This window comes from Sus scrofa, chromosome X, assembly GCF_054392235.1.
Source record: "Sus scrofa isolate SSC_HxYL_T2T_F1_AM1 chromosome X, Sscrofa_HxYL_maternal_Yorkshire_Landrace_v2.0, whole genome shotgun sequence".
NCBI lineage: Eukaryota > Metazoa > Chordata > Mammalia > Artiodactyla > Suidae > Sus > Sus scrofa.
Window position 1 is genome coordinate 8,004,843 of NC_139401.1, and position 17,253 is coordinate 8,022,095.

Consider the following 17,253-nt stretch of genomic DNA (forward strand, 5'->3'; position numbering starts at 1 on the left):
CCCTAGCCTGGGAACTTCCATATGCTGCAGGTGTGGCCCTAAAAAGACAAAAAAAGAGAGAGAGAGAGTGAGAGAGAGAGAGAGAGAGAGAGAGAGAGAGAGAGAGAGAGAGAGAAAGAAAAAGGAAAAGGAAGGAAGGAAGGAGGAAGGAAGGAAGGAAAGAAAGAGTTCTTGTTGTGATGCTGCAGAAACGCATGTGTCTATATCCATGAGGATGCTAGTTTGATACCTGGCTTTGCTCAGAGGGTCGGGGATCCGGCGTTGCCGTGAGCTGTGGTGTAGGTTGCAGATGCAGCTTGCGTCCCACATTGCTATAGCTGTGACGGATTCTGGTGGCTGTGGTGTAGGCTGGCAGCTGTAGCTCCGATTCAACCCCTAGCCAGGGAACTTCTGTATGCTGCAGGTGTGGCCCTAAAAAAAAAGAAAGAAAGAAAGAAAGAAAGAAATAGAAAGAAAGAAAAGAATTTAAAAATCAAATTCCAAAGAAATATGCATCTGGCACCCTCATCATTGTACCTGCAAAGTCGGGGAGAGGCAGAGAAGGGGAGAGTGAAAGAATGACGTGGACAGCACGTTTTGGGGGAATGGATCTGTGTGACCCCTAATCACTACAGCTGGGTGTTTTGTGTCCCTGGGCTGTCAAGCAAGGACACAGTGGTATTTAGTAGCTTCCCATGCACTTCACACCCTGGGAATGTGACCCTGGCTTCAACCACAGCGGAAGGGCGCACGTTGTTTCACTGAATACCCCAAGCCGCCCCTCTTCAGGGAATACCCATCCCGGTGCCAGTGCAGATGCCAGAGCCTGTGCGCATACTCTGTGCCGTAATCCCTTTTCCGTGTGCTCTCCCGTGATCATGAGCCTTGGGTGCGTGACTTGTAAACACGGGGGCAGTGGCAGAGGAAGGAGGGGTTGGTAGCCAGTCCACCACATGTATTCTTACGTTTGAGCTCGGCAACTTTCAGTGGCCAGATAATTGCAGCATCAGTCGACAGGTAGATCAACAGAGTACATGGTGTAATTTATGAGCATCTTCAAGGAGACAAGCAGTGCCCAACTCTCTATTTTTGATAGCCTTATTGACATGTATTTCATAGACCATAAAATTCATTGGCCATTGTAAAGGCCCTGCCGCATTCAGTGGTACGTAAGATATTCTTGTGGGTGTGAACTTAAGTGACCAGCTTACATATTCATTGCTAAATTTTATGGTGTGGATAATTTCAACAAAATTTTTTTTTTTTTTGGTCTTTTTAGGGCTGCACCTGCAGTATGTGGCAGTTCCCAGGCTAGGGGTCGAATCAGAGCTGCAGCTGTTGGCCGACACCAGAGCCACAGCAACGCCAGATCCGAGCTGCATCTTCAACCTACACCACAGCTCACGGCAACGCAAACATTTTTTTTTCCTTTGCAGAGTGGCTTCATTGGGGTAGAGTTGGTACCAGCTTAAAAACAGACGTACTTGGGGAGTTCCCTTCGTGGCTCAGCGGTTGATGAATCCAACTGAATCCAACGAGGGTCCATGAGGATGTGGGTTCGATCCCTGGCCTTGCTCAGTGGGTTAAGGATCCTGTGTTGCTGTGGCTGTGGTGTAGGCCAGCAGCTATAGCTCCAATTCATCCTCTAGACTGGGAGCCTCCATATGCTGCAGGCACAGCCCTAAAAAAGCAAAAAGAAAAGAAAAAAGCCAATATCCTTAATTTTGAAACAATAATTTGTAAACATATATAAAATTTTGAGATGAATGATGACACATGTATTACTTTGAAACAATCACCAACTTGCAAGTAGAGTTCAAAGGACTTTTTTTTTTTCCTGAAAGCTTTGGAGGCGGATTTCCCGTCTGAGGCCTCGGGCCCTGAGTGGTTTAGTGTGCGCGTTGGCACGTAGTAGACAGTATAGGCATCAGTGGCAGGAACTCTGCACTATCTTCCGGTGACCAGACAGACCCCTTTCAGGCTTCACCTGCTGTCCTCTCGACATGCTCTACAGCCAGAGGAGCCAGTTAGAAGTAGGCACTGCTGAGCCCTGTCCCTTTATCTGCCCTTCGTCTGGCTCCTCATCTTGCTTTGACGTTCTTGGTCTTGGTGCAATTGAAATGTATCAACCTGTCATCTCATGGGATGCCCCTCTGTTTGGGTTTATATGGTGTTTCCTCATGACCAGGTCTGAGCTGTGTGTCTTTGCCGGGGATGCGCAGAAGCCAGCTCTGCTCTGCTCTTCACCTTCTATCCCAGTGTACACTGCTTTGATGCGTTCTGTTGTGGCTGCTGATTTGAGTAAGAAAGCCCCCAACTTCAGCACTCTTTTTTTTTTTTTTAATTTTTAAGTTTTTGTCTTTTTAGGGCTGCACCTGCAGCATAGGGAAGTTCCCAGCCTAGGCGTCCAATCGGAGCTGCAGCTGCCTGCCTACACCACAGCCATAGCAACGCTGGATCCGAGCCATATCTGCAGCCTGCACTCCAGCCTGTGGTGACGCCAGGTTCTTAACCCCCTGAGCAGGGCCAGGGCTCGAACACACATCCTCACAGAGACTACGTCCGGCTCTTAACCTGCTGAGCCCCAATGGGAACTTCTAACTCTCTTGTTTTAAATCAGGGGAGCTCTTTGCTTGATGCTAAGTCAGTAGGCAACCGAGCTCACAATCCGTAATGCAATCATTTTATCCCAGTTTGAGAGAGAAAGCATCAGTTCCTCCATGTGACAAATGACTCTAATCTCTAGAAAGCAGAATGACCACTTACTTATTGGTCATTAGATGTCACCTTTCATGTTGATGTCCACGAGGCGCTGTAAATGAAGTTGAACAGAAGTCGAGTATTTCTGATTTACTTTCACACCATGGTTTAATCATTTCTTTCTGGAAAACTCATCAAACTGAGATGCTCGTGGAGTGAGAACTTCCTAAGTGTTCCTTTAGGGAAATAAGAAACCACATTTTGGAAAAAAGAATAAATGAAGAATTTTTCTTTGCAGAAGACTGTTTTCCATCCCATATCTAGTTTATTCATATTGATGTAGAAAATCTCAGAATACGTAATATTTAAAGAACATATTTTCTCGTGTTTTAGACCTGTTTTATCAAGAAAAGAACAGACAGATGCTCAGAGTGAACCGTGGTTTCTTGCCTTCAGCGTGATGATCACTTTGGTGGGCTAATCCTGGGGGCGTCTTGTGCATTATAGGATGTTTAGCGGCATCCCTGGCGGCCTCTGCCCACCAGATCCAGAGGCACCTCCCGGTCCTGACAATCGAAAATGTCCCCAAAGGGAGTTCCCTTCGTGGCTTAGTGGTTAACGCAGCTGACTAGGATCCATGAGGATGTGGGTTTGGTCCCTGGCCTCGCTCAGTGGGTGAAGGATCCAGCGTGACTGTGAGCTGTGGTGTAGGTTGCAGATGCAGCTCAGATCTGGCGTTGCTGTGGCTGTGGTGTAGCCTGGCAACTCTAGCTCCCCTGTGACCCCTAGCCTGGGAACTTCCATATGCTGCAGATGTGACCCTAGAAAGCAAAACAAACAAACAAACAAACAAAATTTCCCAAAGATAGCAGATGTGCCTTTCTGGAGAACAGAAGGGTAAACAAACAAACTTGTCCCTGCTAGAGAACTACTGAAGCCAATGATAGAATTTTTATAAAATCTACGAAACTTGCCATTTACAAACTATGAGTGGAATTATAGACTGTCATTGAGATTTCTATTCAAGTAGAATTTTCAACATAGCCCTTGTTAAATGTATGGCATTTTTTTGGTCTTTATGTTTTTCTTTTTAGAGCTGTACCCACGGCATATGGAAGTTCCCAGGCCAGGGGTTCGAATCGAAGCTACGGCTGCCAGCCTGCGCCACACCACAGCAACGTGGGATCTGAGCCATGTCTGCGACCTACACCACAGCTCAAGACAACGCCAGATCCTTAACCCACTGAATAAGGCCAGGGATGGAACCTGTGACCTCATGGATACTAGCCCAGGTGCATTGCCTCTGCACCCCAATGAGAACCCCACATGTATGGCATTTTAGGTTTCTAGAAAAATACCACCTAAGGTTAAATTTCTGGAGCTATAATTTTGCACTGTAATGTATATTAAAACAGATGCTGTCGGGATGACAGTTTTTGTTAAAGTTCATCAGTGTTTAGACCACGCGTCACCCTTTCTCATGTCAATTACACCACTCATCCCATCCCTGAGTAGACTTCAATGGCATTCCTTGTCTCATACGAGGATGAGGTGGCTGGCCATGCCGTGGGCACGTTGGAACTGCGCTGGCGAGAACTGGTGAGATGAGACTTGCTCCCTGTGAGAATTCCGGTGAGAATGCTGTTCCCTGAGGCCGTTCGCAGACAAATGGAGACCTGCTCTGGTTGCTTGTCACTGGTCCCTGGTTTGACTTTTCCTTTTCTGTCCCGTGGCCCCAAAGAGAACGCTGTTCCAGGAACTGCACAGAGTGGGAAGTGGGTGTGTGCGTATGAACTACAGAAGTCCTCTTCTTGGCATGAAATATCTTTACCGAAGTCACTGCGTGTGGCGGGGGTGGGGGGGTGGGAAGATGCAGAACACATCCCTTTTCCCCAATCCTTCCTGAGCTCTTGGACAGGTCAGAAATGAACTTGAGTAGCTACAGGTGCTCAGAAAGGAATGCAGAAATATTTCTGACGCTTTGCCCGTTATGCAAGTATTTGTTCGATGGCAGCTTACTGACATACCTTTACAAAGATTTTTCTGGCCAAGCAAGCATGTATTTTGGAAACATTGACTTGGTTTTTAAGATTGCTGGTGCTCAATCGTTTGCTCAACAGAGGAAAAGAAATGTTTGGGAAGTGCTTTTCACGTGAGTTGGCCCCTTATGGCTCCTTTGTTCCCCTCAAGAAGAAATCTTTGGGGTTAGTAGATGAATGTTAAAAGGGCACAGGAATCAAAGACATACCCGAGGAAGTCCAAAGAAGCCGGCGTGATTGCTCCCCGAAGGTGTCAGCTCTTGGCAGAGGGTTAAGAATGTTAAAAAAGAGGAGTTCCCATCGTGGTACAGCAGAAACGAATCTGACTAGTATCCATGAGGATGCAGGTTCGATCCCTGGCCTCGCTTCGTGGGTTAAGGATCCGGCATTGCCGCAAGCCGTGGTGTAGGTTGCAGCTCAGATCCCTTGTTGTTGTGGCTGTGGCATAGGCTGGCAGCTGTTGCTCTGATTTGACCACTCGTCTGGGAACTTCCACATGCTGCAGGTGCTGCCCTAAAAAAAAGAAAAAAGAATGTTTGCAAAGAAAACACAAGAATTCCGAAGGTAGAGAAATCACAGGCAGACACGAGACTAACAGATGTGAGCCACAGAAGGTGCTTCCGGGGAACAAGGAATTTCACTTTGGTCTACGTTTCTTTTTTTCTCGTTTACTTCCTCAAGGCCTCACTTCCTCCCAGACGCTGTCACGGAATTAAATAGGTGAGACTCTGAAGCAGGCTTTGGCTGGGTGAAATCTATGTTTCTGCTAAACTAGCTATATGAACCAAGGAGACTATGTCTGTTGCCTGAAAAAAAAAAAAAAAAAAAAAACGTGCAGTGGGAGAGGTGTGAGTTAAGTTTTACTGGGGGCAAGCTGAGGACTGCAGCCTGGGAGCCAGCTGCCGAAGCTGAGGACTGCAGCCTGGGAGCCAGCCTCTCCGGCAGCTCTGAGGAAGGGCCCTGCAGAGGTCGGGGGAGGCAGGATTGATGACCTCAGTGAAGGGGCTCCGTGTCATGAGCACACATTTTGGCAGAGGGCTGCTGGTGGTCACAAGGAGCCGATGTCTCCATGAATGCCTTTAGTGCTTTTCTAGGTTTGAGTAGGTGCAAGACACCGGGCTCCTAAAACTCTTCTCCTGAAAACAGCTGAATGTCTGGAGTCCTCTCCCCGCTGGCTTTCCCCGGAGCAGGGAACCCCTCACTCCTGGTCTCCGCCCTGAAGTCCTTTGTTCGGGGTGTGGAAGGTCAGCAACTTCAGTCGCTAGTGCTTCCATGCTTGTGGAGACCGAGGGCAGGGGGCAGGTTTCAGTTGGCAGCCCTCAAGACAACGAGAGTCAGTTTCATAGTGAGATGACTCAGGATGTCTTGGGTAAAGGAAAAGACGGCTCGGCAGTTGGTGTTCGTCCCACCTGGCGAGCTGAAGGGACAGTGGCCTGACACCCGTGTGCAAGGCAGGAACATTGGCAGTCCCCGGCGGACAAGCGGAGCGGTGAACTCTGAGCCACAGGAAACGGGAGGGTTTTCCATGTGCAATTGCTTTTCATTTCTGCTGCTACGTCCTCTCTCCTGGGAAACAAAATTAAGGCACACGGAGTGACAAAACTCAGAACAAAGACCCTGAGAAAAGTAGTCCATCTAGGTTGCAGAGAAGTGGGAAAAATTAAAGAAGCTTTACTTTATTAATAATTTACATTTCTAATGCAATTGCCTCAAAAGAAATTGCCCAGTTGTCTTCCAACCATAGAATCTTTCAGCATCAATTTTTAGTGTATGACCAAAAAAAAAAAAAGCCCCCAAAACCCCCCAAACCCAAGTTTATCCACGTTGGGAATCTGAGTCAAAGCTATCGATTTTATACACTTTCTTCAGAAAGCTAACAAATAACACTTTCTTTTCTAGAATGTTCCCTCGTGTGACCTGGAGAGACATAAATATAACCATTCGTGTTGTCACAAAGTTGGCTGTGCTGCTTGTGAACCCCCTCTCGTAGGAGAGCTGCCCGCTTATCCCCGTGCTACCTTGCACTGTGCCGTTGGGGACCCTCTTTTCCCGGTGTCCCTGACCCCAAGCCTGTCCTCTTTTCTGTTTGGGCTGGAGGCCGCGTTTCAAGGCCTCTGCTCCCCGGCCGTGGCCCGCTCCACTGCACAGCTGCCTGGGAGAGGAGCTGCAGGAGAGGGCAGAGGCGGCCCCAGGTCCGTGCTTTCACGGTGGGCAGAGTCACGTCCATGGGCTCGTCAGGTCAGGCTGAATCTCGGACCCTTGATGGCGCAGGTTGGATCACTGACACGGACCCTGGCTGGCGGTGGCCTTTCCCACAACCACTGCCTCTTGGTTTAGCCAAAGGCAGCGCTGCCGGACTGCAGGGGGTGTGTGGACGGCTGTGTGCATGAACCACGTGTTCTCACCCTTTCACCGAACAGACTCGCTTCTCACTGGACAGTGAAACATGGGACTTGAGGAAAACAGAGGCGTTTCTCTACTTCCCTTTCCTCATAAGCTCTCGATTGGGCTGCCTCTTTTGTGGCCCCAGGACTCTTTTTTTTTTTTTTTTTTTTTTTGCTATAGCAGCACAGGATCCGAGCCACGTGTCTGCGACCTACACCACAGCTCACGGCAATACTGGATCCTTAACCCCCTGAGGGAGGCCAGGGATCGAACCTGCATCCTTAAGGATGCTAGCAGATTCGTTAGCCGCTGAGTCACAACAGGAACTCCACCAGAACTTTGACTTACAGTCACTGTCAGTGCCTTGTTTTTTCCGTGTGTACCATGTGTATGGCCTGGGGGAAGGTGCCCTTCGAAGGTGGCTACCATCCTGAATCCAGACGGATGCCTTCCACTCTTTCCTCTGCAGTTCAGCAGAGGCACGGCCGGGGCTCTCATTTCTTTCATCCTGGGACGTGAAAGTACTCTGATGGGTAGTAGCCAGCTAGTCCATCACGAGGAGCAATATACTGGATCCTTTAATGTGCACTTGTGTATTTCCGGGGGCTTTGTGCAGTGCGCTTGCGATGACATATTTGGCTTGTGTTCCTGGAGGTGGAATTGAGTGGTGTTCGGATAGTGCTTGATAAATATTGACCGGAATGAGCTAATCTAAGATCGAATTGCTCCCACAAAGCTCACCGTATAGGGACAGTTTGGGCTGTGAGAAAATGGGCAGCATCTGTCATCATGCAGATAAGTGTTTTTAATAAAGTTTAACCTCTGGAGGGAGTTGCCTTCGTCCCAAGCCTTTTCTTAGGACTCCTTCAGAGGTCTGGGGGAGCTGAGCAGTCTCTCAACACCACATCACTGGGGACACAGATGAGTTCCTTCCGCCCTGAAATGATATCCACGGCTGCAGCAATAAGACGTGGGAGCAGGAGCATTTGATATCTGGGCTTAGAGCTACCTGATACAGCGCTGATACCATCTGAGTTTATCACAGAGTCTCCATCCTGGCAGTGTTCACAGCTGGGCCAGGTAGGCACCAGCAGCCTGCTTCCTGCATGAATGAGCACACGTTCTCTCGGAGGAGGGGCTGAGCGCTTTCTGCAGGCAGAACACAAAGAGCCTTAGCCTTCCATTAAGTTCGCCTTTTCTGATGTGGTGATGGATTACTCTGACGCTTCGGATATATGCAAGTATTAAATGATGGAATGTCACACGTCACCTTTGTTAAAAAACCTTTGTTTAATACCATTTCACGTTAAATAGCAAGGTATGTGTGCTTAACATCGTACCTTTCTTTTTCGTCAGCTGAATGTCCTTTAATTCTTTCCACCAAAACCCTTCCAACTAAACCCATATTAACTTGGCCAATAAAAATATCACCTAGGAGGGTCCATCATGGCTCAGGGGTTAATGAACCCGACTAGCATCCACGAGGATGCAGATTTGATCCCTGGCCTTGCTCAGTGGGTTAAGGATCCAGCGTTGTCATGAGCTGTGCTGTAAGGTGCAGACACGGCTTGGATCCCGCGTTGCTGTGGCTGTGGTGTAGGCCGGTGGCTACAGCTCTGATTGGACCCCTAGCCTGGGAACCTCCATATGCCTCAGGTGTGGCCCTGAAAAGGCAAAAAGATTAAAAAAAAAAAAAAACCCAAAAAACACCTGTATTTCTTTCTTTTTTTTTTTCTTTTTTCTTTTTAGGGCCACACCCATGGCATATGGAAGTTTCCAGGCTAGGGGTCCAATCAGAGCTACAGCTGCTGGCCTACACCACAGCCACAGTGATGTGGTGGGATCTGGCCTACACCACAGCTCATAGCAATGCAAGATCCCCACCCGACCCGTTGAGCAAGGCCAGTGATAGAACCTGCGTCCTCATGAATATCAGTCAGCTTCGTTTCCGCTGCGCCACAGCAGGAACTCCCCATCTATATCTCTTGCTGAAGAAATGGATCTTTGTGTGCCTTACTGAAAAAAAATTTCATTTGGAGTTCCTGCTGTGGCATAAAGAGATGGGTGGCATCACTGCATTCCCCAGATGCAAGTCCGATCCCCAGCCTGGCACCATGGGTTAAAGGATCCTGTGTCGGTGACAACTGTGGCTCGGATCTCCTCCCTGGCCGGGGAACTCCTTATGCTGCAGGGAGGCCAAAAAAGAAACAAACAAAAGAATAGAGTTCATTTGCAGATGTTAACCATACAGAGATAAACCCAGGAGGCAGGTGAAGCCCCTAAGGGGCTTCTAGGAGGGGAAAAGGTTGAGATTGTGCACAGTTGTGTTTCGGACTGGTACAAATAAACAAAAAGAGAGATGCGAAGAAGAGCAAGATTCTGAGACTGTGTTCAAAGGTGACGCCAAGAGAGAGACTGGGGAAGGGGTGCGACGGGGGTCAGGGCTTTTCACGGGGGATGCCGGTTTCCGAGGGGGTGTTTGAGCTTTGGAGGGGGTCATGCTTTAGTCGCCACCCTCACAGGAGGCATTCCAGAGGCACCATAATGCTCAGTAGAGAAGGGTCCCATGTCACATGCAACTATTCAGTCATTCATTCATTCATCAGTCTGTCTATTGAATGGCCACACCCATGGCATGTGGAAGTTCCTGGGCCAGGGACTGAATCCAGGTCACGGCTGCAACCTACCCTGCAGCTGCAGCAACGCCAGATCCTTTAACCCACTACTCAGGGCTGGGAATTGAAGCCTTGCCTAGGCAGTGATCTAAGCCACTGCCATCAGATACTTAACCCACTGCACCGAGGTGGCAACTCCACCTACACAGACTTTGAATGACCCACAAGGTAACATCGTGTATGACTCTCCAAAGCCAAAAAATAACTTTGTTATATATAGAAACCCAGGCATTCTCTTCAAGGTTCTAATGTATATTGAGTATTCTAACAGCAGCAGCCTGCAGGTAGCTGGAAGAAATATTTTACTTAGTTTCATTGAGAGTGTCACTAGGAGTTGTTCACTGATTGAGAAAACCCATCATTTTTGGCATTGCCCCTGCCTGAGTTGAGGGTGGTTACTGGTGGATTAGGTCACATGTGGGTTTACAACTATGCACTAATCTCTTATCTGTTTCAAAATATCAGTTTTTTTTTCAGAAGTATCCATATTCAGTTGAACAATATCTTACTTCTCTTGTTTCTAAGGTTGTTCTTTAGAAATAGGAGCAAGTGGAGTTCCCGTCATGGCTCAGTGGTTAACGATTCCGTCTAGGAACCATGAGGTTGCGGGTTCAATCCCTGGCCTTGCTCAGTGGGTTAAGGATCCGGCGTTACTGTGAGCTGTGGTATAGGTTGCAGATGCGGCTCGGATCCCGTGCTGCCGTGGCTCTGGTGTAGGCCGGCAGCTGCAGCTCCGATTCGACCCCTAGCCTGGGAACATCCACATGCCTCTGGAGAGGTCCAATAAATCAAAAGAAAGAAAAAAAAAAAAGAAAGAAAAAAAAAAGAAATAGGAGCAAGCATAGAATGGTCTCCTTCAGCATTCTGTTTTCACTGTGCCCAAGTGTTGACATAATATTTAAAAACAGAATCATAATAAATTATCCTGAGTTTATTTCTGCTTTGTATTGCAGTGGGCATTGTTTCCTATAATGTTTGTAAGAATATGTGGAGGGAGAGTCTACTACCTATGAATTTTATTTCAGGAACGTTCAAAGATATGAAGAAATATTGATGGTATAGCACGGGGATGGTCCAGAGAAAAGAACCATTGACGTGAATGATGCAGGGCTTTGGAGGAACTATAGGAGGCAGGAACTTTCATCCAGCATCTTGAGTAGAGCTCTAGAAAAATCAGTGAAGTTTAGGATAAAAATATAATCCATATGTAAGGATGGAAAGAGGCTGTACTTAGTAAGGGCAAAGCAGATTCCACGGAAACATGGCAGTAGAGTCGCTCTTACCTGACTCGTTAGCAAAATGTTGAACAAAATTGGAAAGTAGATAGCCTTTTTTTCTAAACCCAGATAAGAATCACCTGTTAGTTACCGAGCTGTGTCCTATAGAGTCGTCAGATAGGACTAAGCTCCTCCTGAGGAGGGGTTCCTGTCCTAATTTGAATGAAAATAGGGAAAAAACAGTTGGTTCAAAAGTTTAAGAATGGAATTCAGGTTTATAAGAAATATGACCAGTCATATTGCTAACAGGGCTAATTCCTTTTTTTTTTTTTTTTTTTTTTGGCTTTTTTTGGCTTTTTTTAGGACCGCACCCATGGCATATGGAGGTTCCCAGGCCAGGGGTTGAATCGGAGCTGCAGCTGCCAGCCTACACCACAGCCACAGCAACTCGGGATCTGAGCGTCGTCTACAACCTACACAACAGCTCTCAGTAGCGCTGGATCCTCAACCCGCTGAGCAAGGCCAGGAATCGAACCCACATCCTCATGGATGCCAGTCGTGTTCATGAACGGCTGAGCCACGACAGGAACTCCAGTGGGGCTAATTCTTGAAGTTAAAATAATCTTTATAAGTTTCTTAAAAAACGTATGATTTAATTTACATATAATTACATATTTTTACAGTTACTATGTATCATTATAATAGACAGTGAAACTTCCCTTTGCTACTTAAAAGTTTAAGAATCCTTCACCTTGAGAAGATCAGTCATCGATGCTTTTTTTTTTTTTTTTTTTTTTGCTTTTTAGGGCTTCACCTGAGGCTTATGGAATTTCCCAGACCAGGGTTCGAATCAGAGCTGCAGCGGCCGGCCTACACCACAGACACAGCAACGCCCAGATACAGATACGAGCCGCATCTGTGACCTGCACCACAGGTCATGGCAACGCCAGATCCTTAACCCACAAGCGAGGCCAGGGATCAAACCCGCGTCCTCATGGATACCGGTTGGGTTCAATCCCTCTGAGCCACCATGGGAACTCCTGTGCTTTCTTCTTCAAGTTTTGTATTTTTACTTAAATTCTCTAACTCACTTAGGATTCCCATTAGTCTTTGAAATGCTGCAAACACCCTGAGTCTTTGGTTTTACCCAGATTACGAGCCGGTTGTCCTGATAACCATTTACTGCACAATGTTCTGTCTTAATAGGGTAGTTCTGGGTCATTAACCCTCCTCTCTGCTCTCCCCCCATGGAGTTACATTTGGTATATTTGACTAGTTTCAACTCGAGAACATTATCCTAAGGAAAGCCTGACAGAAGTCCTAACAATGGAATATGCACAGGCTTCTTTCCATGGTCTCTCCAACAGACTTGGTCTTTCCTGTTTTGCTTCAACCTTATTGAATTTGATAGGGAAGAAAGAGCTCATGATTTTGATGAATTAATATTGAGATGATTATTTGAAATAGCTGCTGGCACTATTTTTGGTGACCAAACGTTTTATAACATTTTCCTAGTGATGTTTGAATATTCTTTGCTTATTCAAGATATCCTGGGGAGTTCCACTTGTGGTGCGGCGGAAACAAATCCGACTAGTATCCATGAGGATGCGGGTTCGACCCCTGGCCTCTCTCAGTGGTTGAAGGATCTGGTGTTGCTGTGAGAGCTGTGGTGTAAGTCTCAGACGTGGCTCAGATCCCGTGTTGCTGTGGCTGTGGTGTAGGCTGGCAGGGGCAGCTCCTATTCAACCCCTAGCCTGGGAACTTCCATATGCTGCTGGTGTGGCCCGAAAAAGACAAAAATAAATAAATAAAAAATAAAGATATTCTGGGCAGTTCCTGTTGTGGCACAGTGGAAATAAATCTGACTAATATCCATGAGGATACAGGTTCAGTCCCTGGCCTTGCTCAGTGAATTGGGGATTTGGCGCTGCTGTGAGCTGTGGTTTAGGTCATAGACCTGGTTCAGATCCTGAGTTGCTGTGTCTGTGGTCTAGGCTGGCAGCTGCAGCTCCGATTCGACCTCTAGCCTGGGAACTTCTATATGCCACAGGTATGGCCCTAAAAAGCAAAAAAAAAAAAAAAAAAAAGAAAGAAAGATATTCTGACATATTTTAATAGCTTGGTTTGCCATGACAGAGTGCCATAGGCCGGGTGACCTACACAACAGAGATGTATTTCTCACAGCTCTGGAGACCAGACGTCTCTGATCAAGGCGCTGGCATGGTCAGGTTCTTGCTGAGGGCGCCCTTTATGGACGGCAGGTGGCCAGCTTACCTTATGACACCCCAGGGTGGAGAGAGAGCACCGGTGTGTCTTTTTTCTTCTTTTTTTTTTGGTCTTTTTAGACCCACACCCTCGGCATAGGGAGGTTCCCAGGCTAGGGGTCGAATGGGAGCTGTAGCTGCTGGCCTCCAGCACAGCCATAGGAACGCCAGATCTGAGCCACGTCTGCAGCCTACATCACAGCTCTCACAGTAACACCAGATCCTTAACCCACTGAGAAAGGCCAGGGATCAAATCTGCGTCCTCATGGATGCCAGTTAGATTCGTTTCCGCTGAGCCAGGCTGGGAACTCCCAGGTGTGTCTTTTAGAAGGACACTGACCCCACTGTGGATGCTCCACTCTTAAGGCCCAGAGGCCCCACCTCCTCATGCATCACATTGGGTGTTAGGACTTCACAAAGGGTGTTGGGGTCGCAGGACAACAGACACATTCAGTCCATACAAACTCATTTCCACTACGTAGATGCAGATTATTTTCCCAGATGCTGATTGAGTAAATCCTCTTTTTCTATGTTTTATTAAAACACAAAACATTTAAATTTGTAGGAAAGTTTTGTCCAGATATATGCCCAAGAGTGGGATTGCTGGGTCATATGGAAGTTCTATGTATAGATTTCTAAGGTATCTCCATACTGTTCTCCATGGTGGTTGTACCAGTTTACATTCCCACCAACAGTGCAGGAGGGTCCCCTTTTCTCCACAGCCCCTCCAGCACTTGTTATTTGTGGACTTACAAATGATGGCCATTCCAAGTGGTGTGAGGTGGTATCTCATGGTAGTTTTGATTTGCATTTCTCTAATAATCAATGATGTTGAGCATTTTTTCCTGTGTTTGTTGGCCATCTCTATATCTTCCTTGGAGAAATGTCTATTCAGGTCTTTTGCCCATTTTTCTGTTGGGTTGTTAGCTTTTTTGCTGTTGAGTTGTATAAGTTGCTTGTATATTTTAGAGATTAAGCCCTTGTCCGTTGCATCATTTGAAACTATTTTCTCCCATTTTGTAAGTTGTCTTTTTGTTTTTTCAGTGGTTTCCTTTGCTGTGCAAAAGCTTGTCAGTTTGACTAGGTCCCATTGGTTAATTTTTGCTTTTCTTTCTGTTGCTTTGGGAGACTGACCTGGGAAAATATTCATAAGGTTGATGTCAGAGAATGTTTTGCCTATATTCTCCTCTAGGAGTTTGATCGTGTCTTGTCTTACGTTTAAGTCTTTCAGCCATTTCGAGTTTATTTTGGTGCATGGTGTGAGGGTGTGTTCTAGTTTCATTGATTTGCATGCAGCTGTCCAGGTTTCCCAGCACCACTTGCTGAATAGATTGTCTTTCTCCCATTTTCTGTTCTTGCCTCCTTTGTCACAGATTAACTGACCATAGGTGTCTGGGTTTATTTATGGGTTCTCTGTTCTGTTCCATTGGTCTCTCGTCTGTTTTGGTACCAGTACCACACTGTCTTGATAACTGTGGCTTTGTAATATTGCCTGAAGTCTGGGAGAGTGATACCTCCTGCTTGGTTTTTGTTCTTCAGGATTGCTTTGGCAATTCTGGGTCTTTTGTTGTTCCATATAAATTTTTGGATTGTTTGTTCTAGTTCTGTGAAAAATTAAGTTATTTTGGTTTTTTTTGTAAAGATCATTGTGTATTACAATAGCAGGTAAATATTCACTTGTTTTTATTTAGTTCTTAAATTTTTTATATTTAATTTCTCAGCTATCTCCAAAGGAATTTGTTGTGTCCAGCAGCTGAAATGTTATTTTTCCAGAAGTATCAATGAGTAGTAGAGCCTTCCTTGAGCTCATTATCTTGAATGGGGTGCTTAACTTGGATCCTCTGTAACAGCATTATTTAGCTGTTGGTCGTGTTCATACTGTTGAAATTGAAATTATTCATATGAATTGATAAATACATTATTTTAATTATTGTCTTTATCGTACCCTTAATGTATGATGGTACCAATCCTTTGTTACTTTTTTTTTTTGCTAAAAATTTCAAGAGTATTTTCAAACATTTTTCCCACTCTTTTTTGTTACTCTTTATAATTCATTTTATGGGATCATCACATCTTTGAGATTTTTTTCATGGTAACTTACTTATTCTATTATTATTGTTTTGCTCTTATTATTAGTTTTACCTTTATTTGCCTGTTAGGTAAAATAAGAAATTATGGATATCTGCACATTTTCTTATCTGTGACTTTTAAGTAGATGAACTTAAAATTAACTTAAATGAACTTAAAAAGATGAGTTTCAAGGATAATCTGATAGCCTGTATGTGCAGTCTTAATTCTTTCATCTTTTTGCATATATAATTTTGATTATTATGGTTTCTTATGTGTATGTGTTTATGTTTTAGTTTCCCCCATAAATACTGTCTTGTTGTTCCCCTTCTTTCATAGACTTCTAGAATACATATGATTCTTGTGGTCTTCCTGCTGAAAGTCACTTTTATATTTTAAAAAATACACTCTAATTCACTTGTCTTCAGTCACCCCCATAGTTAATAAAATTTTGTTTCCCTTTATTTATTTTTTTTTTTGTCTTTTGTCTTTTTAGGGCCACACCTGTGGCATATGGAGGTTCCCAGGATAGGGATCGAATCGGAGCTACAGCTGCCAGCCTATTCCACAGCCACAGCAACACCAGATCCGAGCTGCGTCTGTGACCTACACCACAGCTCACAGCAACGCTGGATCCTTAACCCACTGAGCGAGCAAGGCCAGGGATCAAACCCGTGTCCTCATGGATCCTAGTTGGGTTTGTTATCCACTGAACCGTGAAAAGGACTCCAAAATTTTGTTTTTCTTTCTTTTTTTTTGGTAATATGTTTTTATATATATATATATGTGTACATATATATTTATATTTTACATTTTTTTTCTCCTGTACAGCATGGTTACCCAGTTACACATACATGTGTACATTATTTTTTCTTACAGTGTCATGCTCCATCATAAGTGACTAGACATAGTTCCAGTGCTACCCAGCAGGATCTCATTGCTCATGCATTCCAAAGGCAAGAGTCTGCATCTCAAAAAATCAAATACCTGGGAATACACCTGACCAAGGAGGTATTTTTCAATGTTCTTGTATTTCCTGTAAACTTAGTTATCATTTGTGTTATGTATAATTTTGCATCTGAATTTTTCTTAAATGTTCTTGTACATTGGAGAGTCCACGTCGTGGTGCAGCGGAAACTAAGAACCATGAGGTTGTGGGTTCGATCCCTGACCTTGTTCAGCAGGTTAAGGATCCGGCGTTGCCGTGAGCTGTGCTGTAGGTTGCAGACGCAGCTTGGACCCCACAGTGCTTGTGGCTGTGGCATAGGCTGGCAGGTGTAGCTCCGATTCGACCCCTAGCCTGGGAACCTCCATATGCCTTGGGTGCAGCCCTAAAAAAAAAAAAAGATGCTCTACATTGTTTTCCAAGAATTACTTATACAATTTTATTAATCTTATGACATTGTAAATGCCATGTGTGTTGATTTTTTTTCTGTTGTAAGTTTTTTGACTTGTTGCAACTATTATCACATCAACTTTTCTATTCTCAAGTTTGGGTTTATTTTTACTAGTGAGGTTAGTGTAATTTACTTTTCATGGGTGATATACTCCCCACCCGCTGTGTGTCCTGGAATGATCTTTTGTTGTTTCCATTTCCTGAATGACAAGTTAGATAAGCAGAAAATCCTTGGATCAGGAGCTGTTTCTTCAAGAGTGTATTGACTTGGGTTTAATGTCTTCGATACTTAATACGGTGTGGGAGTTTCGAGCCAGTCTGACTTTTTTTTTTTTTTTTGATGCACTTTTTAAAAAAACGTATTTTTTAGGAGTTCCCGTTGTGGTTCAGCAGTAGTGAACCCAACTAGAATCCATTAGGTTCGATCCCTGGCCTTGCTCAGTGGGTTAGAGGTCTGGCATTGCCATGAGCTGTAGAGTAGGTCACAGATGTGGCTCAGACCCTGAGTCGCTGTGGCTATATGGTAGAGGC

The 17,253-nt window shown here is 45.4% G+C and overlaps 1 long non-coding RNA gene across 39 annotated transcripts in view; it reads left to right on the forward strand.

Moving 5' to 3' along the window:
- The window catches only part of LOC146394456 (uncharacterized), a 541,612-nt gene that overhangs the window by 59,483 nt on the left and 464,876 nt on the right, over positions 1–17,253 (forward strand). For 24 of the 39 annotated variants that reach the window (XR_014835052.1, XR_014835051.1, XR_014835048.1 and 21 more), the window contains exon 3: positions 16,206–16,337. The exons of the other annotated variants lie outside the window; for them this stretch is intronic. This is a non-coding gene — a long non-coding RNA (uncharacterized LOC146394456). The remainder of the gene's footprint in view (positions 1–16,205; positions 16,338–17,253) is intronic. 39 annotated transcript variants of the gene reach the window in all.